This window comes from Manis javanica, chromosome 3, assembly GCF_040802235.1.
Source record: "Manis javanica isolate MJ-LG chromosome 3, MJ_LKY, whole genome shotgun sequence".
Lineage (NCBI taxonomy): Eukaryota > Metazoa > Chordata > Mammalia > Pholidota > Manidae > Manis > Manis javanica.
The window spans coordinates 159,834,630-159,861,889 of NC_133158.1; positions in this window are offsets into that span (position 1 = coordinate 159,834,630).

Sequence of the window (27,260 nt, forward strand, 5' to 3'; positions counted from 1 at the left end):
ACTGATGGTTGCATTTCCCTAATGCTTACTGGTAGCCCCCTTTTCTTCAGCTATTGGCCATAAAAACATCATTCTACCTTCTTTCCTGGTTCTGCTGCCAACCTTATCAAGTATGGTCTCACTTCTTTCATCAGAATCTGTCATCCAGAAACTGTTTACCAACTTTGCTTTTCATAATACTTTTAAGCTGGCTCTAACATTGGAAATTTTTTAAAAACCAGCCTTGCCTTCACATTTTAAAAATTATTCCTAATACAAAATTCTCCCGATCTCCTATAAAACCTAAAACTATTAAAGTTGTCCTAATATAGTCAGTAACCTTCCTAAGGCTTTATGATGATAAAGACTTGAGCTCTGTCACATTTACCTCTAAATTTTCTAGCACTGCAAATTCTTGCCTCTTCATAACCATTATTTAACTCTCTTAGGACATGATTTGGTACCTAACAGGTATTGACTCTTCTTTGTGGCAGTTCAAAGACACCTTCATCCATAGCAATAGGCAAGGTTTAATTTCCTTTCTCTGTGCTAAAAGAGTTGCTAAGAGAAATGACATTACTGAAAAGTGCAGCTGATTCTCCACTTGGATGTTGAATCCATGTGCTCGAGAGGGTACCCTGAAAGTCTATCAGTGACCTCAGGAGAAAACAGAACCCCATTTTGCTTGAATGGGCCTTTGACAAATGCAGAACACACAAGGCCAGTGCTTCTCCAATCCTAGTGTATATAAATTATTTGTTTGGTCAAATGTCCATTCAGAAGGTCTAGGTCTTGAATTTCTAACATGCTTCCAGGTGCTGTTGTTTCAGCTGGGCCGTACAGACCACACTGAGTACCAAGCATCCAGACAATGTGTCTTTGAACATTTCCCCTGACATTTTTCAGCTTTCCTTTTCTCCAAAGCATCCACCCAACAGTGCAGTGATCTGTCCACACTGTCTGTCAGGTACTGCCCACTTCTGGCCTTTATTATTCTTTATCTGTCCTGTATATGATTCCTTAGGAGACCTGCCCTCAGCAGGCCACAGTACTGCAAAAGAAAAGTAGTCAACCTACTCGTGTGATATATTAACAGCTGCTTTTTTAAGCTGTGATTTATTTTAGGAATCTCTAATTGATCTAGAGGCAGTGAGAGAAAGATTCTAGAGCAACGGTGGGGGATTTCTCTGGAATCCTTAAATTCCAACTAACTGAAGCTAACTAAATTCAACTGTCTCTGGCGGTTCCTTTTTGCTCTTGAATGTTTTTATACTGGAAATTTCCATCATTTGGCACCTCTCAAGTTCACCTGCCTAGAGTGACTATGATTCTCCTTATTGTCTCCTAGCCCCCAGGTTGAGATGCTGTGACAGCTTATTCAAGACCTGAGACTGTTAAAAATGTTAAAGTGTTTCTGAAATCCTATCAGACTTGGCAATATTACAGGGATGAATCAGACACAGAAGAATGTTCAACTCTCAGCTGAAATGAGAATGCCTTTATCTAAATTCCATTAAACCTGGCACCTTTCAGAGAGTTTTCCGACAGAAACAAAACTCAAACACAGTGTCTGAAGTTTACCAAGTTCCCCTTATCTAAATAACCTTCAATTTAGGGCTGGCCTGTATCACTGACTTTGGAAAATTACCTGTCATTTCATTTTTGCTTCTTGTGTAATTTAGGTTTTGTTATTGTCAAGTCCAAGTATCATTTACAACATAATATTAAGATTACTTTATAGTCATTATCTTAACCTCCACAAATATACATATGCATGGATGAGAAAGAGAAGAGAATTTAAGGCTGAAAAATTTAAAGATTGGATGATTAACTGTACCAACATAGGAGAACCATCAGCCCCCAGTTTTGGATGTTATCTCTCTCTGAGAAACGTTTTCAAGCAGAATTGAAAGTTGGATCCCCTATAATCTGGATAAAGGTGCCCTGTCTCTTTCATAGGTTAATTGTCAATAGAAACAGAAAGGACAGGTTCAGTCAACAAGAAGTGAACCATATCATTAGGCAAGGAAAAATAACAGGATTAACAGAATGGAAATCAGAGAAAGGAGAATATTTGTCTAGGATTTCCTCCTTAACCCACTAGCATGATTCTGATTACAGCTCCTATATTTGCTTCTTTAAACAAAGATTATCTTAATTATTGTAATGATTTTTTTCAACAATCACTTAGAAAAACATTGCCTCACTCTCCCAATTAGACAAACAAAAATAAGATCTGATTTTAGATTGACAAGATGAATGCAGCCACATCCCAGGGTCAGCAGAGCAGAATATTGACAGACACAGACCAAGAGCCGCCTCTCCTGAACTCCTAAAGGGACATGAAGTGTGTCCTAGCATTTATAATTTTACAGCTTCTCCAATTCCTTCTCCTTGAGGACAAAAAAAAATGTTGGAACTAAAAATCTCAGTCTGAAATGGCATACACTGGGCAAGGTAGAGCAATGTGAGCTGAGGGTCCTCCTCCTATAACTTCAGGTATGTCTAAGGCTGAACAGCCTTAAAAGCTGGCACGCTCAGTTTCACAAAATCCCAGTTACCTCCGTGACTTTAAATTATCAAGAATACTCCCAGCAAACTTCAAGCCTCTGGCTTGAAAGGAAACTGTTAGTTATGGAGCACCCACAGCATGTGCTGGGAAGATGCAAATCCACTTCTCTCTGCATCCCAGATTTAGAGCTAGAATCCTGGGATGGCCTCCTAGCTTCTCACCAGCAGCCTCTGTGGGGAACCATGAAGCTAAAGTTAGAAATCTATTGTGATGGATTCCTCAGTGACCTTGGAGCCTGGAGAGACAGTGCTGTGGTGGTAGCCCTGCAAGTCTGCAGCCTTGGTGACTGCCTGGTGACTGGGGAACATAACCCGAGTCAGGAGCAAGGATGAGTTGCTTGCAGCCTTAATAAGTGCACATTAGGTGTCTATCATGTCCAGGGTTCTGATCAGACAGAAAGATGAGTACATCAAGGTCTTCTCCCTGTTATCCTCCTGTTTAGTTTATCTGTAAACACCACTCAAGCCCGTGGCCCCCAGGAAACACTCGGTGAGCATCTGTTGAAAAGGCACACAGCCCAGAACTGAGAATGGGAACATTTCAATAGATTAAAGGCAAGAGCCAACAGATTCACTTATAAATTAAAAAAAAAAAGAAATTGGGAGAATGTAGACAAGGGTTGGCTTAGTGAGTTCAGAAATGAATCAAGCTCCTGTCAGTATTATCTGGATTTTTAAAGACATGGTATTTTTAGGAATTGTCTTCTCTTAATTATATAATGCCCAAAGCTTTCCTTTGAAAATTATATATTCATGAAATAAAAAATGTTCTATATGCAACATATGAAAATGTCTATTTCTCCTCTATTCTTGCACTAACATGAAATTTGGTCTTTTCTGTTTGAAAACACACTTACCAAAATGCAGCTTTACAAATATTATCAAAAATGTATTACCTCATATCACTTCATCAGAAAGTGAGCCTAGAGTAAAATGACAGAAATATTCTTTACTCCTCATTCAGCAAAAGCCATTATGTGCCCAAGGCAAACAATTCTTTGCCAGATGAACTATTAAAATATTTTATTACTCAGAACCTCTTGTCATTGGCATAATGCAAATATTTTAGAAAGCTTGATTACATAAGACTCATGAATGAGCAATTCAAAGTGTATTTATTTAATAAATATAATAAATATATATCTTGATCAATAAAATATTAGAGGTAGATTAGGTTTTTTAAAGTATTCCATGCACACCAGAACAATAGTTGTTGCTATCATAGGGTCTTTTGCTGTGCAGTGTCATCTATCTCTTAGTAAAGTAGAACATTACCCAAGTATATGGGAAGCCATACGTTAGACTAGGTGAAGACAGGGGTTGACAAATATTTGCTGTTAGAAGCCAGATAATTAATATTTTAGGCTTCACAGGCCACATAGTCTCTGTTACAACTACCCAAATCTTCAGTTACAGCAAAAAGCAGTCACAGACAATACATAGAAGAATGTTCATGGTTGTGAGCCAATAAAACTTTATTAACCAAAACAAGTGACAGGCCAGATTTGACCTAGGGACCAAAGTTTGCACATTTCTGAGTAAAGCCAAACCCCCATATAGAAATCAGATCCAACAATGTTGTCAAAATTTACCTAATAATTTTAGGATTTGAAGTTATTCCAACTGTATTTTCTAATTACTAAACTCATATTTTTACAAATATGTAGGGAACAAAAATTCTAATTAAGCATATAATCAGGTTCATTTTCTCAATGATTAAGTATTCATTACATAAGAATGTGTCACAAAATATTGTGCTGTGAGATCATATGGAAAATTGCATGAAAAGCAAATACTATTCAGCTAAAACATCATAATCAAAGCACATTTCAGGATCTTAACATAGTGCTGAAATGTAAGTATAAACAACTTTCATTATATAGTATTGCTAAAATCTAATTTCAGAAAGGCAAATCATGGTTCTCGAGCAAATATAAAACGAACATGTGGAAGATTTTATTTAACTCCTTATTCAATGAGAGAACCAGTAAGATGCCAAAACTGGTCCAAAGAGTATTTGAAAAAGTAATTTAACAAGAAAATGTTAAGATAAGAGTATTGGGTGAGATTTAAAACTGGTTAATGACCAACAGCTGAGGTTATCTGTTCCACCAGACAAATTACTTGCATAGCTACCTAATAAAAATCTACAAATGAATCTCTGTCCTACAGAGTTACAAATGGCCCAAGAAAAAGAAGCCATGCACTGCCGTGAAAGAATTCCCAGTAATCTCTTTCACTTATTTCCAAGTTACAAATAATCTTTCTGACAATAATGGAGGTTAGATCTGCTTTGCATCATCTTGAAATATATTTGAAATATATTTTAAAAATTCTAAATATTTCCCTGTTGTTTATGTATTTTTCTCCATGAAAGTAGAGGATAGAATTTGGAAATAGGTGACCTTTTTCTGAAGCACAGCACTATGAAAACTCAAAAACGGTAATGACAACAGCCTTCTCCCAAGCTGTTCTTCACTAAGCCCTTGGTTGTGATGCCTGCACACCTGTGTTCTTGGGCTTTACTGTTCTGAGAGTCTATTCACATGGCCAACAATGGACAGCTGAATGGATGGTGGTATATTAGCTCCATGGAATAATTGCAGCTGTTGCTATCATGTTGTAGAAACATTTACTGGCATGAGATTAGTTTTGCAATATATGCATTGGTGAAAAAAGCAAGCTGCTAAATGGTGTAGTTGGCATTTCTTTCTGCATGTACATTTTCTTGGTTTTCTGCCTTATTTTTACTGGTTTAAAAGTTTAAGTATTCTCCCCATTCATTAAATGTAGACTGTGCATAACGGCCTTCTTCCTAAGAGTACATATGGAAAAGAGGAAAAGAGTAGCTTCGCAGTAGAGAAACCTGAGAAACTCCATCTCAGTCAGGGGATCAGGCAGTGTCAGCAGTGACAACTCATGATGACAGTATGGACCCTAGATATGATGTCATGAAATGGCTCTTTTCCCTCTGTGGTCTTCTTCCCAAAACCACACAGCCCGCTCATCATAAGAAAAACTTCAAACAAATCCAAATTGAGGGACATTCTACAAAATAGGTGAATTGTCCTACCTGTCCGACTGCCAAGATCATCAAAAACAATGAACGTCACATCTAAGTCACCTAAAGGACACCTGATGACTAAATGTAATATAGTATCCTGGGACAGAAAAAGAACATTAGCTTAAAAACCAAGGAACTCTAAATAAGGTATGGGCTTTAATTAATACAATGTATCAAAATTGGTTCATTAATCATAACAAATGTACCATACTAGTGTAAGATGCTAATAATAAGGGAAACTGGGTGTGGGGCATATTGGGACTCTCTGTTCCTATCTTCACATTTTTTTCCATAAATCTAAAGCTGTTAAGACAAAACTTTGATTAAATTATTTTACATTTAAGGTTCTCAATTTTTTCATCATTATTTTTTTACTTCGATTTCTTCAAAAATGTCCATTCATGTTTCACCTTCATGAAGTATTCTTAACAAGGAAGATAAAGTCTGTGAATTTATGCTTCTATGTTTTCAAAGCTGCCTGTTCAAATCTTAAAGTCTCTTTTCTCAGAAAAAGAATACTTCTATATGCACTACACCACAACTGTCTCTAATCTTTACTTAATTGTTCCCTTTAAAAGAATTCCCTGCACAAATAGGAAAAATTGTAACTTGGATATAATGAGATTTAAAATTCTTCATAGGACTTGCATAGTTGATTTCCTATTATATAAACTATCTTCTGTAATAATGTTTTACTTTATGAATACTACCCTGATGCCCAAGTTAAATCAATGCAGCTGTATTGGTAAGGAGAAAAATGGTAAAAATATTAAATGCAGACTCTGCTTTATAAACAGTCCAGTATACAAAGAATCTCATGGATAATCCTGGGGTCAGAATTGATTTGTATCTTAAACTTCACTGTGCACTTACTGAAAGGTCAAATTATCTGTGTGATAATTTGCTTTAAGTATAAACAGTGTGATATGTATGTGTAAAGTAACTTTATATCCTCACTGTGCCTTTTGATGGTTGGAAGACTCTTGTTCAGAATTTTACTAGACAGAGTTGTAAAGAAAGCACTTCAGATGCCATTATTCTAATCTGCACCAGAATATTTGTTACTTAACATAGAGGATATCTCAAAAAATAGTGTTCATTAGTCAAATAATTGATGTTCAATGGTGATTACCTGGACTAAGATGATTATACAGATACCACCACCCTTGAAGAAGTAGGTGTAAAAAGGCAGCAAGCCCAACACCCTTGTCTCCCACTCCACTGGGTTCAGGGTCCTTCCCACGTCCCAGATGCCCTGTGGCCTGATAATGCTTTAGTGTTAGTTGAGCCATAGAGGAACATCTTTGTGTCTACGGCAGAGTGAAACTTTACAATGTAAGAGCTAATATTTATTGATCACTTACTGTGTGTCAGGCACTATTCTAAGCTTCATCCATATAGAATCTCATGCCGTCTCTCTGAATCCTCTAAGATATGCAAAGCTATATATTACAGATAAATAGACACAGAGAGTTTACACAACTTGCTGCAGCTCTCACTGCCAGTAAGTGATGAGAATGAAAGATGCCCTCCTTAGCCACAGAACTACATTGTGCTCTGTATTCTACAGTAAAAACTACGGTAACAAAAATGTGCTTCAGATGTTGACTGCCTTGAATACATTACATGACACGACCCCTTCAAGGACACGTTCTCTAAATGTTTCTTTTTTGTAATGCCCCTTGTTTTTAAAATGTTTACTTGAATTCCTTCCAAATGTGCATTTGGTCATTTTTACTGAATCTCCTAAATCTGCAAAATGAATACTTTAATTGCTTTTAAACTGGTGTGTTAAAGCTATTGTGTGATAATCCCTGGATTCCGGCTGAAATGATTAATCTGTCATTTCATCCTCCAACTTAACATATTTTCTCTCCTAATAGAAAAATCCCATGCTGGCCAGACAGAGTCTATGTCTATAGAAAGAAGCATATGAAAGAGAACACCAGATTTTAATTGACTCCCTCTCAGATGCCCAGAAGAGGCTGCAAACCTTACTAAGTACAGAAAGAGAAATGAAGAGAGACAGAGACCGAGACAGAGAAAAAATTGGGGGAAAAGCCTTATAAAAATATCTACTTAAAGGACCTAGGAACAAAAAGTCCTGATCTTCATGATTTAGAGGGGTACAGGCCCAGGTCCCTACAGCAGACTTTGTTAGGGAACACGGACCCCTGTGAAACCTGGCATTGATAAAGGAGTGTTTAGTAATCCCAATAGCCTTTATACTTTGTTCTTAGACTTAGTCATGCAGCAAGCCCCTACCAACTTCCAGATTTCCTTCCTCAGGGATGCCAGGAAAGTTTCTGTGTAGTTACTTCAACATAAAATTAAATATTAAAAATATTATTGAAGTTCTGAAACCCTAAGGAGAACACACCTTAGAAATAATGGCCAGTGGTGGCGACTCCACTTACAATAAATGGAACAAAGACTGATTCTTAGGAAAAGCCTGATTCCAGAAGTTAATTGCTCTGCTGTCTAGTCCTCCACTTTTAAATAATAGGAAGTAGGTCAAAGTAACTTCACTCTTCAAGTAAACCTAAATTGCAAAAGAGTTAGATAGAAAAATTAGTAGTCTAGCAAGTAGCAGTGAGTAGATGCTAAATTTCAATCAGGTATAATTGTAAGCAACTCTGTTTTAGGTTGTAATGCAATCTTTTTTTTTATAGATGAAAGAATGTGTTGTCCTAAAGAGCAAATAAACAAAAACCTGCTTGGATAGTTACAAGCATAAACTTGTTGAATTACAAATGATGTTGAGAATTTTTTAAGAATCTTCAGCACTATTTGGGAAGGAGCTCTCCAAACACATTTACCATATATTTTTCCATTTTTAAATGTGTATTAGTTAAAAAGTATGAAGTGTGTTCAATGAAAGGAAAGGAGTGACACATAGCAGCAATTCACCAGAGAGTTCCGCTTTATTAGGGAAAGGTGCTGGGTTATATAGGAGGGGGCATGAATTGATTGAGGTGTCACTTCTATGGGGCTGGTGGCTGTTGGCTAGGTGCTGGGATTGGGAGGGGGGCGAGAGGTGATTGGGCTTCAGGTGGCGCCGGCGGGAACTGAGGACCCCGAAGAGAAGCCGGAAGTTTGCCATCTTACTGGTGGGGACCCTTCATTCCCCCCTTTCTCCTCTATGGGTTTGTGGACGTTGCTTTCTCTCTGGCTGCTTCCTGCTGAACAGGGGCGGAGAAGGGAGTGAGGGCTTGAGGATTGGGAGGAAAGGGTTGATAGGACTCCCCACAGTAAGGACGAGTAGATGTGGACTTCTTCAGGATTGGAAATCAATGAAGGTTCCCTGTAACCATAGGTTGGCCAAGAGGATATGGGTGTCAGGAGCCAGGCGTCTGCGGCTATTGTTTCCAGGAACAGTTTCCAGTGGAGACAGGGGTCCATCTCAGCTTGTGGTGAGGAGGTCACGTGAGGGTGAGGGATCTTATGTGGCCAGAAGCTGGTAGTTCCTGAGTAAAAGCTGGTTGAAAGCTTGATTAGAGATTTTTCCGACTTGGCATTTGATGAACTTTATTATACAGGGTAAGAAGAGACAGGAAAGAAGAATGAGTATTATGGGGCGTGCAATGGGCCAGAGCCAGGTGAGAGGGGGTTTGTTAGTATTGACAAGAATGGGTTGGAATTGGAAGCAGAGTGGAGACTGGAGGCAAGGTCGGTGAGTTTGGTAATGTCAGTTTCTACAATGCCGGAATAGCAGCACTCTTCTCAGAGGAAGACGCAGGTGCCGCCCTTCTCAGCTGTAAGCAGATCTAGGGCCCGCCGGTTTTGAAGGGTGACTTTAGCTAGCGAAGTGACCTGTCTTTGGAGAGAGGCTAGGGAATCGGCAGTGGATGTCAGGGCTCCCTCAAGTTTGGCGTTGAGATCTCTAACTGCCTATAGAGGGTGACCAAAGGCTTCTCCCGAAAACCCTGCCCCAATGGCTGAGGTGATCAAAGAGCTACTGACCATGATGGGAAGGAAAGCAGCTCTTTTTGTGCGCGAGGGCAAGGGAGGTTGGAGCTCAAGGAATTCTGCCATGCTGTAAAGTGTTAACTGTGGGATTAGGGTGACGAGAATGCAGGGTGTATCGGAGTTGAGAGGCACTGAGTTGAAAAGGCTGGCATTACACCAAAAGAAGTGTCCCGGTTGCGTAAAAGTCTTAGAGCTGGAGGTAGGGGTGTAGATAGAGAGGCAGTGAAGTGCGCTGGAGGGGGGTGGAGTTGGGCCTACACAGTGGTGGATGGTGAGATTATCTGCTATTCTGGTTCCCATAGGGGTATGTCTGCCAGGGGGCAGAGGGGTTGTCTTTCTGCATGGAAGGAGTAGTTGGAAATATTAAGGGGCACGGCGGCCAGCAGTGGGCGCTGTAGTGATGCACACAAGAAACAATTGGCTGTGTTAAGGGTGTGGTTGAGAAAGATGGTGGTGTCCTGAATGAGCTGTAATGAAGAGTAGGAGAAATGGGAAGAGGGGCGGGGATAAGAAGATGAAGAGGCACTATCAAGAGTTTGGATAATGACTTTTTCGGAATGTCTGCTATCTGATGCAACTTGAGAGATCTGGGAATGAGAGGGAACATACTTTCGAGAGATATGAAGGGTACTGTGGGGGGTCGAGGACCCCCCGTAGTAAACTGAGGCTGTGACTCTGGCAGCTCATCGAGAGTCCCAGGGATCTAGGATTGATAAGGAGAATGAGCCGTTGGGATATTTCATGAAACGGTTGGAGGAGTAATACTGTGGGTACTGGAAGTTACTCATGTAGTTAATTGCACAAGACCGGTAGGGACATCCCCCATAGGTGTCTGGCCATCACCTGCAATAGGCTTGTTTTTGGTCATAGAGGAAGCAGAGGTAGGGAGAATAAGGGTAGCTGCTAGTGAACACTTCAGTGGAGGGAGGAAAGTGGAGGTATAAAGGCTCAGAGCAGCTTTTCAGAGGGCAGTCTGGTGTGGCAATGAGGGCAGTAACTTTTGTTTGATGCTGTGTGTAAGTCTGTCTGACTTTGAATCGCCATACAAAGGAGGCTGGGGTGGTGGGGAAGACAATAGGAATGAGGAAAAAAAGCGAGAGAGCAGTAAAGGAGGAAAAAGTCATGATTCGGGTATGGATGGCAAAGGGGGTGAACGGGATTTTGGAGGAAAGAGGACAGTAAGGTCAGGAGTCTGGAGGGAGGGAGAGTCTGTAAACTTTTGTAGGTTAAGAGATCTTTTAGGTGATGTGGGGACAGAATGGTAAGGGGCGCACTGAATGTCAGTTTATGAGCTTCTTTCTGCAAGAGCTGTCTAGCAGCTAATGCTCGTAGGCAGGGGGCCCATCCCTGAACTGTGGGGTCTAATTGCTTGGAGAGATAAGCTACTGGGGCAAAGCATATTGGCCTAGGACACCTAGAGCTTGACTTGACCTCTCATGAATGTATAATGAGAAGGGCTTCGACAAATCAGGAAGATGGAGAGCTGGGTCTTCCACAAGGGCTTGACGGAGCTTAATGAAGGAGTGTCGGGGTGAGGAGGATAATGGTTTTTTAGGGGGGGCTCCTGCTGAGGTCGTATAGGGGTCTTGCCAACAGGGAGCAGGGAGAAGTAAGGGATCTACGTTTTAAAATATCTAGCCAGTCTTAGAAAGGGCCTAGAAAGGAAAGGATTTCTGTCTTGGTTTTGGGAATGGGCAGGTCAGAGAGGAGCCATTTTCTGTCTAAGGTAATGGACTTTCATTGTTGAGATAGAAGGAATCTGAGGTAAGTGATAGGAGGGGAAGAGATTTGAGCTTTGATGGGGGATATCCGGTAAGTTCTGGACGCTAGAAGGTTAAGTAGGGAGGCAGTGTCAAGTTGAGACTGTTCCCACGAGAGACGGCAGAGTAGAAGATTGTCCATGTATTATAATAAGGTGGACTTGGAGTGATCATGATGAAACTGTTTGAGGTCTTGAGCTAGGACCTGTCTAAAAATATGGGGACTATCGCGGAAGCTTTGTGGCAAAACTGTCCAGGTGAGTTGTTCAGAATGTCTTGTGTATGGGTCCGTCCAGGTGAAGATGAAAAAATCTTGGGAGCAGGGGTCTAGAGGGATAGAAAAATGGGTCCTTGAGATCTAGGACTGAGAAGTGGGATGCTGAGGCTGTATGGATTTGGAACTAAGGGATGGATAGGGACAATGGCTATGTTGATGAGGCGAAGGTCTTGGACAAGGCGGAAAGATCCGTTGGTTTTTTTAACAGCTAATATGGGGGTATTAAATGGGGAGTGAGTGGGTCTGAGGTAATTTTTGTTTAAGAGATCTTGAATGATGGGTTGGAGGCCTATGAGGGCTGAAGTGGTTAGGAGGTATTGGGCCTGACAGATATACTGAGAGGGGTCACATAATTTGATAGAGGCAGGGGGACATAGGGCCACGGAGGGGCTTGTAATGTCCCAAACTTTGGGATTTACAGGGTGTATGAGGGCAGAACCGGAGCTTTCATTGGGTAGAGGGGGGTCGTCGGCTATGAGGGCCATCAGAAAGGGAGTACTGGGGGCTGTGGGAGTGGATATAGTTATGGAAACGTGGAGGAGGGAAAGGATGTCCCATCTTAGTAAAGGGATGGGACACTGGGGCATAACCAGGAAGGAGTGGGAGAAAGGTATGGGATTGTCTTGGAATGTGCATAAAAGGGTGGGTGGGGGGTTTAATGGGAAAATCTGTTTACTTCCTACTCTGACTATAGGAGTAATGGCTGGCATGTAGGGCCCCGGTATTCTCGCAAGACTGAGAAGGTGGCTCCTGTATCTAGGAGGAAGGAGATGGGGTGACCGTCTACTGTTAAAGTAACCCTGGGCTCCTGTTTGGTGATGGAAATGGTCGGGCGAGAAGCCCCTGGGCCCCATCAATCTTCTTCTGCCAGCCCCACTATGGCGGGCTTAGGATGGGGGTTGTTCGTCCAGCCTCCCCTTCGGGTGGTTGGGCAATCAGACCCCCAGTGGCCCTTTTTGTGGCATCTGGGGCATGGGGTGGTAGGAGATCTGGGGGAGGGGCATGCCCTTGACCAATGTCCCTCTTTTCCACACTTGAAACAAGCTCCTGTTGGGTCTTGTTTGTAGAGGGGCGCCAAGGTTGTGGTTTTATCAGCTGGGCCAACATTTGGAAATTGGCCTGATCAGCCTTTTGTTTACAGCGTTCTTTCTCCTCCTCCTGCTTATGGAAGACTTTAAAGGCCACTGTTAGGATCTCAGTCTGTGGGGTAGCGGGGCCCTGTTCTAACTTTTTGAGTTTAGCTTTAATGTCGGGGTAGCTTTGAGCTAGGAAGTATGTCATAAGGACCTGTCTTCCTTCAGATGTTTCGGGGTCCAGGCTGGTATACTGTAATAGGGCTTGAGTGAGTCTGTCTAAGAACTCGGAGGGGATTTCATCTCTCTTTTGAATTATGTCTTGGAGCTTTTGAAAATTGACTACTTTACAAGCTGCCCTTTTTCAGACCTGCTATTAAGCAGGAGGTAAAAATATCTCGAGAGCGGAGACCCACGGCGGTGTTATAATCCCAGTGTGGGTCTTGTTCGGGGACAGCAGTGGGGCCAGGGGGATAGGTGGGGTCAGTCCTGTGGGTTTCAGTAGCCTGCATTTGGGCGAAGTCCTAAACTCGTCTCTGCTCTTCAGGGAGGAGAGTATTGGCCAGGAGCATGAAAATGTCATGATGTGTGAGGCTGTAAGACTGGAGGGTCTTTTGAAACTCCCTGATGTATGTCATGGGATCAGTGGAAAATGAACTTAGGCATTTCTCTAGTTAGGCTAAATCTCTTAAGGAGAAAGGGACGTGAACGCGCACAATGCCTTCGGATCCTGCTACCTCCTGGAGGGGGGCGATAATTTTGGGAGGCTCTCGGGACTGAGTCTGAGGGGGACTGAAGGGTTCTGGCTCAGTCTGTGGGGGAGTGACGCGGTCTAGCCGTGCCTAGTCGAGCAGGTCCTGAAGTGCAGAAGGGGGGCAAAGAAAATAAAGATAGAATCGGACCCACATGTCGCCAGCTAGCAGCCCAGCTGCTTGCCTCTGCTGCTTTAGTTGGGCTTGAACTCATGACTCTGAGGTTAAGAGTCCCATGCTCTACTGAGCTACAGCAGGGCTCCAGTTAATTGCTTATGGAATGCGTTGTTTTCTATTCCTGCCACATCGGCAAGTGGGGGAAGGGCATAGCTAGAAGCAGGGGTGGTGTTTCTACACATCTTCAAGGTCTCCCTATTTTCAGAGTGAGGAGTCTTGGCAAGATATGTTTTTGTGGACAGATAACTTCTAAGGACTGCACCGGTTGTTCTCTAGCTTGTGCTTTCCCATGCTGCGTTCAGACATGGGGGGAGGTGCTTTCCCATTCTCTCTACAAACATGTGAGAAGACAAAGGCGGTCCCTAACAGGGGAGAAACAGGTGATGAGGGCAAAGATGGAGGAGGCCCCTGGGACTTAGTTCAAGGGGGGCTGAAAGGCTCAGGCTTAATCTGCAGGGAATGAAGGTGGAGGAGGTGAGATGGGGGAGGAGATGGTTGGGGAGGAAGGGAGAAGGGCTGTTGTAGGAGAAGAAGGGGAAGGGAGTGAACGGGAGGCTTCTGCGGGGGCAGCGGCTTGCAGGCTAGGAGAACTTGGGAGGGGGCGGGGAGAGGAGGAGGCGGAAAGCTTCGATATAGGAAACTCCTTCCATTTTTTCAGGCGCTGGCAGTAGTTAAAAAGATCGCGAGTGATGTTAGGATCAAGAGTTCCCCCTGCAGGCCATTGGTTGTTATTGTCTAGGGGGTATGTTGGCCAATCTTGGGAGCAATATTTATGGAGAAGTTTTGGTTTTATATCAGGCGTCAGGGAGAGGGTAGCCAGATGCTTAAGCAGGCGTTCAAGAGGTGAACTTTCAGGGAGGGATGAGGAGGCTCCCATGGCTAAAGGACAGAGAAGGAGACAAACAGGGGAAGACGAACGGAGATCTTCGGACTGGAGGCAGACCACAAGGAGACAAAGGGCGTCCCCGATGATCCTTGGTGGTCTGTGGAAACTCATATACGAGTCGGAATTTCTTGGGAAGTGTGGGTCGTCACCCAGACTTCCCTAAGAAGGCAGAGTGCCGGAGTCCCGAGGTACCTAGCGCTAGGCATTTTCGGCGGACAGAGCAGAAGGAGGGGGGGGGAAAGGGAGCGTTCTCATCCACAAAGGAGTCACCTTGTTTATGGCTGTTGGAGGGGGGTGCCTGAGAGTCGGCCGCAGCCGTGAAGGCCTGAGGTGGGGATTTATGACTGTCGGAGGAGGGGCCTGAGCATCCGCCGCAGTCGTGTAGGCTTGAGGCAGGGATTTATGGCTGTTGGAGGAGGGGCCTGAGGGTCCACCGCAGCCGGGAAGGCCTGAGGCGGGAAGCGTTCCCTCCTCATCCCCGAGCATCAGGGCCTTGCCGGACGATCACGGTCAATGGCACTGCCATAGCTCGGAGAAGAGTGGCCCACCCCCGGGGGAAAACTTACCTAAAGGCCAGAGAGGAGTGGTGAGTGTGAGGAGCCTGCGCTGGAAAAAGAGGACAAGGGCAAGCTGCTGCTGGTGTCGGGGGAAGACGGGGCCCAGTTGGGGGTGTCCCGTCTCCCGGGTTTCGGCACCAATGAAAGGAAAGGAGCGACACATAGCAGCAATTCACCGGAGAGTTCCGCTTTATTAGGGAAAGGTGCTGGGTTATATAGGAGGGGGCATGAATTGATTGAGGTGTCACTTCTACGGGGCTGGTGGCTGTTGGCTAGGTGCTGGGATTGGGAGGGGGGCGAGAGGTGATTGGGCTTCAGGTGGCGCCGGCGGGAACTGAGGACCCCGAAGAGAAGCCGGAAGTTTGCCATCTTACTGGTGGGGACCCTTCATTCAATGTTAGAATATTAGAATATTTTGATAGAATATAAGTTGATTTTTTAAACCGGAAAGACAGGATGACACTGAAAGTGTGTATATGCAAATTTTTAAAAATTATAAAATCATTTTTATCTGTTGACTAGCAGAGTCTTAAACTCAAGTAGGAAAGGTTATCTTTGGTCTGATAAAGCCCAGCAAAAAGTCAAGTATAATTCATAATAGTCTTGAGCCTGAAAGTGAACAAAGAGAGAGGGAGGAAGGGAGAAAGGATATCTGTTGGGGAACGTGGTGAGCTAATTACATCCCCCTTGTTTAATAAAATTCTCGTTTTATCTTACATTTTTTTCCAAAATATTCGTTGCAAGTTTGAGGATTTTTTGCTGTTGCTGCTGTTTTAAATGCCCTGTTAAGAAGATTTTGTCCAATATATGGAAATATATGGAAAAAGGCAAAAGGATGACTGTGTGTCCTTTCATTGTTATATGGAGCAGAGTCTAAAGAGTCAGCTGAATGGAGAATCATCCCTTTGTTTGACTTACTGTTTACAGGTTAGACTCCTGTAAAGTTAAGTTATTCACTTGTAGAAATTTGATAAATTGCACATGATTTTGATCTGGTAGAAATGTAAATTATTTCTGCCCTGTAGAAAATACAACCCCAAAGATTAAAGCTCTATTGTCCTGCTTTGCACCTAATCTGGCACTGCTATTTCAGCATTCTTTTTTGGAACCTGTTTTAATCCAACTTTGCCATCTTGCTGGTTCCCTCTTTAATGAGTTAAATATATCTTCAACCCACTCTGTGTTTATATGAGAATTATGTCTTTAACTGTTTTAAGTATTATGCTTTGAGATCTTTAAATCTCAAACTGTAATTTTTAAAAAATTATGTAATAAAATAAAATTTCTATTAATTTACGTGAATCGTAAAGAATAGAATTTTTTGTTGTACTCTATAATTACAAGTGTAATTACTCTAAGGTAGAAAATTGGGAATCTTGGGCACAGCATATTTGTTACCATTCAAGAATTTGAATTTCCGCACTAAAACTAGAGACCTAACGTTGTATGTCAAATGTGACATTTCTTTCATTTGAAATCAATTGCAGTTGAAATGTGTTATAATTGTAAATTTGAGTGTTCTTTACAAATAGCAGGATCCAGATAATCTAAAAATTATATCAATCCATAGAAAAGTTTCCACTTGAATTTCTCATGTATAACATCTTTCACATTTTCCAGTTATTTTTTAATTTAAATTGATTGCACTTGATTTTTATATACCCTTGATATTTTTCTAACATTTTTTTGTGGGCTTTTAGAAATCTGAATTCATAAATCCTAAGATGATATCTATCTGTATTTATTCAAAGACTTCTGAAAAATAGCTGTATTTAATAGGCCTGTTATTAAACTACGGATACTGATAATGCATGTGAAGCAAGTGTTTTTGACCCACTATTCCAGGCAAAACCTGAAAAGCCTATGTGGACATGTTTTGTTCCTTGATAATCAATCACATAAGTTGGAATATATGAGATATTGCCTTGATAGCCCTGGAGTGCAATTAGACCTTGATTATGCTAGGTCAAAATGACCATAACTGGGAGACTTGAATTTATATACAGTAAATCTGGTATAACAATGTAAGTCATGAGATGTTGCATTCTTAAGGGAATACTATACATTATAAAATGAAAAAAATTTGTAGCTCATAAAAAGAATAAAAAATTAATTCAAAAGCTTGAAACATCAGAAAATGATTTAGCAGAGTTTAAAACATATATAACTAAATACCTAAAATACATAGATTCTGATAATTTAGAAATCAATAAATATATATTTACCCATGTATATGTAATTATGTTTTTATTATGGATGATGGCATTCACAGAAAATATATAAAATTTCAAAGACTAAGCTATTTGCATATTATTTTATCTCAAGTACAGCAGACCATTCTCTCTCCTAGTTAATAGCTACCAAAAAACACTAGTAGCTAAAAGACTTCTTGTTTTAAGGATGTAGATTATCAGCTAATAATATGGCATGCCCTTCAAAATGAAAGCTAATGGAAACAATCAAACAAAGCTAACCATCCCTTAGTAATCATATAGCCACACACAAAAGCTATATAATTTCTAGAACAGTGTAATTTGACTGCAAATCCTTAAGAGTAACTGTGGGTAAAATTGAAACATTTCCAGAATATATCACCTCATTTTAGTATATCTGCATATCAATAAGCATCCAGAGGTGGAAAGAAGTATGGCTTTAGTGCATTTGCATCTTTCCTCAGGGATGGAGAAGTTCATCTCCATATCAGTGGGTGATTACCTGGGCAACAGAGGGCTTATCTGTACCTGAGAGGTGAGGGGGAGGGCAAGTGGTGTGGCTGCTGGAGCAGAAGAGAGATGGGCAGGACTGCAGTTTTGTAAGCAATAAAGAGGTTTTAAACTTTATTTCTCCTTTTGACTGATTTTGGTTTTTAGAGGTATTTTGCCCCGGGATTTCTTTTCCCCTGACTTACAATTGGCGTAGTCGGCAGGATTTCTCTGAACCCGGAATCTGTTATAATAGGTGCGACCTTTGGGAGAGCCACCCTTAGAAATGATGGGGAGAAGTGGCGCTCACGCTGAGGGACATGTATCTACACTCGTGTGGTCGTGGAGGCGCCACCACTGCTGCTGGCCATGCCAACCCTAGCCCATGGCCTGAGCCTAAGGCTACTGCTTCTGCCACTGCTGCTGCTCTTGCTGCTGGCCGGAGCCTGACCACAACCATGGAAAAGAGCAGAGGTCCGGGTCACCTCGCAGCAACTGGCTGCTGTGTACCACGCCTTGCTGGCTACAGAGCCCATCGCTGGAACAGCTCCGACCAAGGTAATAACCTCCTATCCAATCCCGTGATGGGTGCAAGACTGGACCCAAAGGCCACAGAGGGGTGTGGCACAGATACCTACCATATATCATGTGACTGGCCACTTGCCTTTGGCATCCCCAGGGAATGATGAAGCAGACAGATTGGCCCAGATGCGCTGGCTAGAAGGAAAGCTTGCTTCTGATATGGCCCAATGGCTACACCAGCGTTTGTTGCACATGGGGCAAAAGACAATGTGGGCCTGTCGGTGGGGCTTGTCTTTCACCTTTGAAGAAGTCAGCAGAGCCCGGGAGGAGAGCCCTGCACTTTGTGCAGATCAGCAAACCACCAAGAGGGGCCTAGAGCGTCTCTCTGCAGCCTATGGTCTGTCACCGGTTACTGAGAGCAATCAAGGTACCTACTTTATTGGACATCTATTGCAAGGATGAGTGCAGCAATTAGGAGTAAAATAGATGTGGCCCTGGACATTTCAACACATGGATTAGCAATGGCTGGCTCTTCTGGCACCTTGGGGAAAAGGCCTGGTGAAGGGTCCCCACCAGTAAGATGGCAAACTTCCGGCTTCTCTTCGGGGTCCTCAGTTCCCACTGGCGCCACCTGAAGCCCAATCACCTCTCGCCCCCCTCCCAATCCCAGCACCTAGCCAACAGCCACCAGCCCCGTAGAAGTGACACCTCAATCAATTCATGCCCCCTCCTATATAACCCAGCACCTTTCCCTAATAAAGCGGAACTCTCCGGTGAATTGCTGCTATGTGTCGCTCCTTTCCGTTCATTGGTGCCGAAACCCGGGAGACGGGACACCCCCAACTGGGCCCCGTCTTCCCCCGACACCAGCAGCAGCTTGCCCTCGTCCTCTTTTTCCAGCGCTGGCTCCTCACACTCACCACTCCTCTCTGGCCTTTAGGTAAGTTTTCCCCCCGGAGCGGGCCACTCTTCCCCAAGCTATCGCAGTGCCATTGACTGTGATCATCCGGCAAGGCCCTGACGCTCGGGGATGAGGAGGGAACGCTCCCCGCCTCAGGCCTTCACGGCTGCAGCGGACCCTCAGGCCCCTCCTCCAAAAGCCATAAATCCCCGCCTCAAGCCTTTACGGCTGTGGCGGACGCTCATGCCCCTCCTCCGACAGTCAAACGCATTCACCATCCCTTCCATCAGTGCTGAAAGTTTTTAAGCAAAATTTCCCCGGGGTGGGCCACTCTTCCCCGAGCTATCGCAGTGCCATTGACCGTGATCGTCCGGCAAGGCCCTGACGCTCGGGGATGAGGAGGGAACTCTCCCCGCCTCAGGCCTTCACGGCTGCGGCGGACCCTCAGGCCCCTCCCCAAACAGCCATAAATCCCCGCCTCAAGCCTTTACGGCTGCGGTCGACTCTCAGGCACCCCCCTCCAACAGCTATAAACGAGGTGACTCCTTTGTAGATGAGAACGCTCCCTTTTCCCCCCCTCCTCCTTCTGCTCCGTCCGCCGAAAATGCCTAGCGCTAGGTACCTCGGGACTCTGGCACTCTGCCTTCTTAGGGAAGTCTGGGTGACGACCCACACTTCCCAAGAAATTCCGACTCGTATACGAGTTTCCGCAGATCACCAAGGATCATCGCGGACGCCATTTGTCTCCTTGTGGTCTGCTTCCAGTCCGAGGATCTCCGTTCGTCTTCCCCTGTTTGTCTCCTTCTCTGTCCTTTAGCCATGGGAGCCTCCTCATCCCTCCCTGAAAGTTCACCTCTTGAACGCCTGCTTAAGCATCTGGCTACCCTCTCCCTGACGCCTGATATAAAACCAAAACTTCTCCATAAATATTGCTCCCAAGATTGGCCAACATACCCCCTAGACAATAACAACCAATGGCCTGCAGGGGGAACTCTTGATCCTAACATCACTCGCGATCTTTTTAACTACTGCCAGCGCCTGAAAAAATGGAAGGAGATTCCCTATATCGAAGCTTTCCGCCTCCTCCTCTCCCCGCCCCCTCCCAAGTTCTCCTAGCCTGCAAGCCGCTGCCCCCGCAGAAGCCTCCCGTTCACTCCCTTCCCCTTCTTCTCCTACAACAGCCCTTCTCCCTTCCTCCCCAACCATCTCCTCCCCCATCTCACCTCCTCCACCTTCATTCCCTGCAGATTAAGCCTGAGCCTTTCAGCCCCCCTTGAACTAAGTCCCAGGGGCCTCCTCCATCTTTGCCCTCATCACCTGTTTCTCCCCTGTTAGGGACCGCCTTTGTCTTCTCACATGTTTGTAGAGAGAATGGGAAAGCACCTCCCCCCATGTCTGAACGCAGCATGGGAAAGCACAAGCTAGAGAACAACCGGTGCAGTCCTTAGAAGTTATCTGTCCACAAAAACATATCTTGCCAAGACTCCTCACTCTGAAAATAGGGAGACCTTGAAGATGTGTAGAAACACCACCCCTGCTTCTAGCTATGCCCTTCCCCCACTTGCCGATGTGGCAGGAATAGAAAACAACGCATTCCATAAGCAATTAACTGGAGCCCTGCTGTAGCTCAGTAGAGCATGGGACTCTTAACCTCAGAGTCATGAGTTCAAGCCCAACTAAAGCAGCAGAGGCAAGCAGCTGGGCTGCTAGCTGGCGACATGTGGGTCTGATTCTATCTTTATTTTCCTTGCCCCCCTTCTGCACTTCAGGACCTGCTCGACTAGGCACGGCTAGACCGCGTCACTCCCCCACAGACTGAGCCAGAACCCTTCAGTCCCCCTCAGACTCAGTCCCGAGAGCCTCCCAAAATTATCGCCCCCCTCCGGGAGGTAGCAGGATCCGAAGGCATTGTGCGCGTTCACGTCCCTTTCTCCTTAAGAGATTTAGCCTAACTAGAGAAACGCCTAAATTCGTTTTCCACTGATCCCATGACATACATCAGGGAGTTTCAAAAGACCCTCCAGTCTTACAGCCTCACACATCATGACATTTTCATGCTCCTGGCCAATACTCTCCTCCCTGAAGAGCGTAGATGAGTTTAGGACTTCGCCCAAATGCAGGCTACTGAAACCCACAGGACTGACCCCACCTATCCCCCTGGCCCCACTGCTGTCCCCGAACAAGACCCACACTGGGATTATAACACCGCCGTGGGTCTCCGCTCTCGAGATATTTTTGCCTCCTGCTTAATAGCAGGTCTAAAAAAGGCAGCTTGTAAAGTAGTCAATTTTCAAAAGCTCCAAGACATAATTCAAAAGAGAGATGAAACCCCCTCCGAGTTCTTAGACAGACTCACTCAAGCCCTATTACAGTATACCAGCCTGGACCCAGAAACACCTGAAGGAAGACATGTCCTTATGACATACGTCCTAGCTCAAGGCTACCCCGACATTAAAGCTAAACTCAAAAAGTTAGAACAGGGTCCCGCTACCCCACAGACAGAGATCCTAACAGTAGCCTTTAAAGTCTTCCATAAGCGGGAGGAGGAGAAAGAACGCTGTAAACAAAAGGCTGATCAGGCCAATTTCCAAATGTTGGCCCAGCTGATAAAACCACAACCTGGGCGCCCCTCTACAAACAAGCCCCCCCAGGAGCTTATTTCAAGTGCAGAAAAGAGGGACATTAGTCAAGGGCATGCCCCTCCCCCAGATCTCCTACCACCCCATGCCCCAGATGCCACAAAAAGGGCCACTGGGGGTCTGATTGCCCAACCACCTGAAGGGGAGGCTGGATGAACAACCCCCATCCTAAGCCCGCCGTAGTGGGGCTGCTAGAAGAAGATTGATGGGGCCCAGGGGCTTCTCGCCCAACCATTTCCATCACCAAACAGGAGCCCAGGGTTACTTTAAGAGTAGACGGTCACCCCGTCTCCTTCCTCCTAGATACAGGAGCCACCTTCTCAGTCTTGCGAGAAAACCAGGGCGCTACCACGCCAGCCATTACTCCTATAGTCAGAGTAGGAAGTAAACAGATTTTCCCATTAAACCCCCCACCCACCCTTTTATGCACATTCCAAGACAATCCCATACCTTTCTCCCACTCCTTCCTGGTTATGCCCCAGTGTCCCATCCCTTTACTAAGATGGGACATCCTTTCCCTCCTCCATGTTTCCTTAACTATATCCACTCCCACAGCCCCCAGTACTCCCTTTCTGATGGCCCTCATAGCCGACGACCCCCCTCTACCCAATGAAAGCTCTGGTTCTGCCCTCATACACCCTGTAAATCCCAAAGTTTGGGACATTACAAGCCCCTCCGTGGCCCTATGTCCCCCTGCCTCTATCAAATTATGTGACCCCTCTCAGTATATCTGTCAGGCCCAATACCTCCTAACCACTTCAGCCCTCATAGGCCTCCAACCCATCATTCAAGATCTCTTAAACAAAAATTACCTCAGACCCACTCACTCCCCATTTAATACCCCCATATTAGCTGTTAAAAAAACCAATGGATCTTTCCGCCTTGTCCAAGACCTTCACCTCATCAACATAGCCATTGTCCCTATCCATCCCTTAGTTCCAAATCCATACAGCCTCAGCATCCCACTTCTCAGTCCTAGATCTCAAAGACATACCCCATATTAGCTGTTTAAAAAACCAACGGATCTTTCCGCCTTGTCCAAGACCTTCGCCTCATCAACATAGCCATTGTCCCTATCCCTCCCTTAGTTCCAAATCCATACAGCCTTAGCATCCCACTTCTCAGTTCTAGATCTCAAAGACCCATTTTTCTATCCCTCTAGACCCCTGCTCCCAAGATTTTTTCATCTTCACCTGGACGGACCCATACACAAGACATTCTAAACAACTCGCTTGGACAGTTTTGCTACAAAGCTTCCGAGATAGTCCCCATATTTTTAGATAGGTCCTAGCTCAGGACCTCAAACAGTTTCATCATGATCACTCCAAGTCCACTTATAATACATAGACAATCTTCTACTCTGCAGTCTCTCGTAGGAACAGTCTCAACTTGACACTGCCTCCCTACTTAACCTTCTAGCTTCCAGAAGTTACCGAGTATCCCCCGTCAAAGCTCAAATCTCTTCCCCTCCTATCACTTACCTCAGATTCCTTCTATCTCAACAAAGAAATTCCATTACCTTAGACAGAAAATGGCTCCTCTCTGACCTGCCCATTCCCAAAACCAAGACAAAAATCCTTTCCTTTCTAGGCCCTTTCTAAGCCTGGCTAGATATTTTAGAATGTAGATCCCTAACTTATCCCTACACCCTGTTGGCAAGACCCCTATACTACCTCAGCAAGAGCCCCCCTAAAAAACCATTATCCTCCTCACCCCGACACTCCTTCATTAAGCTCCGTCAAGCCCTTGTAGAAGCCCCAGCTCTCCATCTTCCTGATTTGTCGAAGCCCTTCTCATTATACATTCATGAGAGGTCCAGTCAAGCTCTAAGAGTCCTAGGCCAATATTATGGCCCATCCTTTGCCCCAGTAGCTTATATCTCCAAGCAATTAGACCCCACAGTTCAGGGATGGGCCCCCTGCCTACGAGCATTAGCTGCTAGACAGCTCTTGCAGAAAGAAGCTCATAAACTGACATTCAGAGCGCCCCTTATCATTCTGTCCCCACATCACCTAAAAGATCTCTTAACCTACAAAAGTTTACAGACTCTCCCTCCCTCCAGACTCCTGACCTTACTGTCCTCTTTCCTCCAAAATCCCGTTCACCCCCTTTGCCATCCATACCCGAATCATGACTTTTTCCTCCTTTACTGCTCTCTCGCTTTTTTTCCTCATTCCTATTGTCTTCCCCACCACCCCAGCCTCCTTTGTATGGCGATTCAAAGTCAGACAGACTTACACACAGCATCAAACAAAAGTTACTGCCCTCATTGCCACACCAGACTGCCCTCTGAAAAGCTGCTCTGAGCCTTTATACCTCCACTTTCCTCCCTCCACCGAAGTGTTCACTAGCAGCTACCCTTATTCTCCCTACCTCTGCTTCCTCTATGACCAAAAACAAGCCTATTGCAGGCGATGGCCAGATACCTACAGGAGATGTCCCTACTAGTCTTGCACAATTCACTACATAGGTAACTTCCAGTACCCACAGTATTACTCCTCCAACCGTTTCATGAAATATCCCAACAGCTCATTCTCCTTATCAATCCTAGATCCCTGGGACTCTCGATGGGCTGCCAGAGTCACAGCCTCAGTTTACTACGGGGGGTCCTTGACCCTCCACAGTACCCTTCATATCTCTCGAAAGTATGTTCCCTCTCATTCCCAGATCTCTCAAGTTGCATCAGATAGCAGACATTCCGAAAAAGTCATTATCCAAACTCTTGATAGTGCCTCTTCATCTTCTTATCCCTGCCCCTCTTCCCATTTCTCCTACTCTTCATTACAGCTCATTCAGGACACCAGCATCTTTCTCAACCACACCCTTAACACAGACAATTGTTTCTTGTGTGCATCACTACAGCGCCCACTGCTGGCCGCCGTGCCCCTTAATATTTCCAACTACTTCCATGCAGAAAGACAACCCCTCTGCCCCGTGGCAGACATACCCCTATGGGAACCAGAATAGCAGATAATCTCACCATCCACCACTGTGTAAGCCCAACTCCACCCCCCTCCAGCGCACTTCACTGCCTCTCTATCTACACCCCTACCTCCGGCTCTAAGACTTTTACGCAACCGGGACACTTCTTTTGGTGTAATGGCAGTCTTTTCAATTCACTGCCTCTCAACTCTGATACACCCTGCATTCTCGTCACCCTAATCCCACAGTTAACACTTTACAGCATGGCAGAATTCCTTGAGCTCCAACCTCCCTTGCCCTCGCGCACAAAAAGAGCTGCTTTCCTTCCCATCATGGTCAGTAGCTCTTTCATCACCTCAGCCATTGTGGCAGGTTTTTCGGGAGAAGCCTTGGGTCACTCTCTATGGGCAGTTAGAGATCTCTACGCCAAACTTGAGGGAGCCCTGACATCCACTGCCTATTCCCTAGTCTCTCTCCAAAAACAGGTCACTTCACTAGCTAAAGTCACCTTTCAAAACCGGCGAGCCCTAGATCTGCTTACAGCCGAGAAGGGCGGCACCTGCGTCTTCCTCCAGGAAGAGTGCTGCTATTACATCAACGAATCCGGCATTGTAGAAACTGACATCACCAAACTCACCGACCTTGCCTCCAGTCTCCACTCTGCTTCCAATTCCAACCCATTCTCTTCAATACTAACAAACCCCCTCCTCACCTGGCTCTGGCCCATTGCAGGCCCCATAATAGTCATTCTTCTCGTCTGTCTCTTCTTACCCTGTATAATAAAGTTCATCAAATCCCAAGTCGGAAAAATCTCTAATCAAGCTTTCAACCAGCTTTTACTCAGGAACTACCAGCTTCTGGCCACAGATCCCTCGCCCTCACGTGACCTCCTCACCACACGCTGAGATGGATCCCTCTCTCCACTAGAAACTGTTCCTGGAAACAATAGCCGCAGACGCCTGGCTCCTGACACCCATATCCTCTTGGCCAACCTATGGTTACAGGGAACCTTCATTGATTTCTAAACCTGAAGAAGTCCACATCTACTCGTCCTTACTGCGGGGAGTCCTATCAACCCTTTCCTCCCAATCCTCAAGCCCTCACTCCCTTCTCCGCCCCTGTTCAGCAGGAAGCAGCCAGAGAGAAAGCAACATCCACAAACCCATAGAGGAGAAAGGGGGGAATGAAGGGTCCCCACCAGTAAGATGGCAAACTTCCGGCTTCTCTTCGGGGTCCTCAGTTCCCACTGGCGCCACCTGAAGCCCAATCACCTCTCGCCCCCCTCCCAATCCCAGCACCTAGCCAACAGCCACCAGCCCCGTAGAAGTGACACCTCAATCAATTCATGCCCCCTCCTATATAACCCAGCACCTTTCCCTAATAAAGCGGAACTCTCCGGTGAATTGCTGCTATGTGTCGCTCCTTTCCTTTCACCTGGAAGCTGGCCTTCTGTGTATTACTGTAATAACAGCAAATTGGCCTCCGACAATCATGGTTACTTGCTTCTATGGTCTTTGTGTCCTGGATGTGCTCTGGCTGCAGCTGCCGCGTGATGGCTGGAATGGACGAGCTTTGGGCTTAATCTGCATGGGACTTTGAACCTGGCTGAATCCTCTGGCTTGAGAATTATGATTGTGTTGCTGTTGTCAAGATGTTTAAAGAGAGGCTTGACTTTGTCTAATGTTGGGTAAAAGTTTTGTGAGCAATCTAGCATGATTGTTAGGAATGAGTAAACAAGTGTAGAAACATATTTTGTGCTTAGTGAGAGATTGTACTGTAACGTACATTTACTTGATCTACATAGGCTGAATCCTCTGGCTTGAGGCTATTGCATGTTACTAGATTGGTCAGAAGAGGGGGATCGAGTAAATTGTAAGATAAGATTTCTGGAAGGGTGGATTGTGGGTAAAATCGAAACATTTCCAGAATATCTTGCCTGGTTTTAGTATATCTGTATATCAATAAGCATTCAGAGGTAGAAAGAAGTATGGCTTTAGTGTATTTGCATCTTTCCTCAGGGATGGAGAAGTTCATCTCCATATCAATGGGTGATTACCTGGGCAACAGAGGGCTTATCTGTACCTGAGAGGTGAGGGGGAGGGCAAGTGGTGTGGCTGCTGGAGCAGGAGACAGAGATGGGCAGGACTGCAGTTTTGTAAGTAATAAAGAGGTTTTAAACTTTTTTTCTCCTTTTGACTGATTTTGGTTTTTAGAAGTATTTTGCCCTGGGATTTCCTTTCCCCTGACTTACAGTAACACAGTTTAAAAACAAATATATAGAAATGTTTGTACTTTATCCTGGTAGTTTTATTGTTTGTTTGAATGTATTTTTATCTTGGAACTATGGTATTGTTAGTAAAGTAAAAACTAATCTTGTTGACTGTGTTAGGAATGTAGATTCCTATAAGATATATATATAGTATACTATATATAATGTATGTATCAAAGAAAGGAGGTAACATTTAAAGTGGGAACACCCTACTGATTGAATGGGAGTGGAAATTTTCCA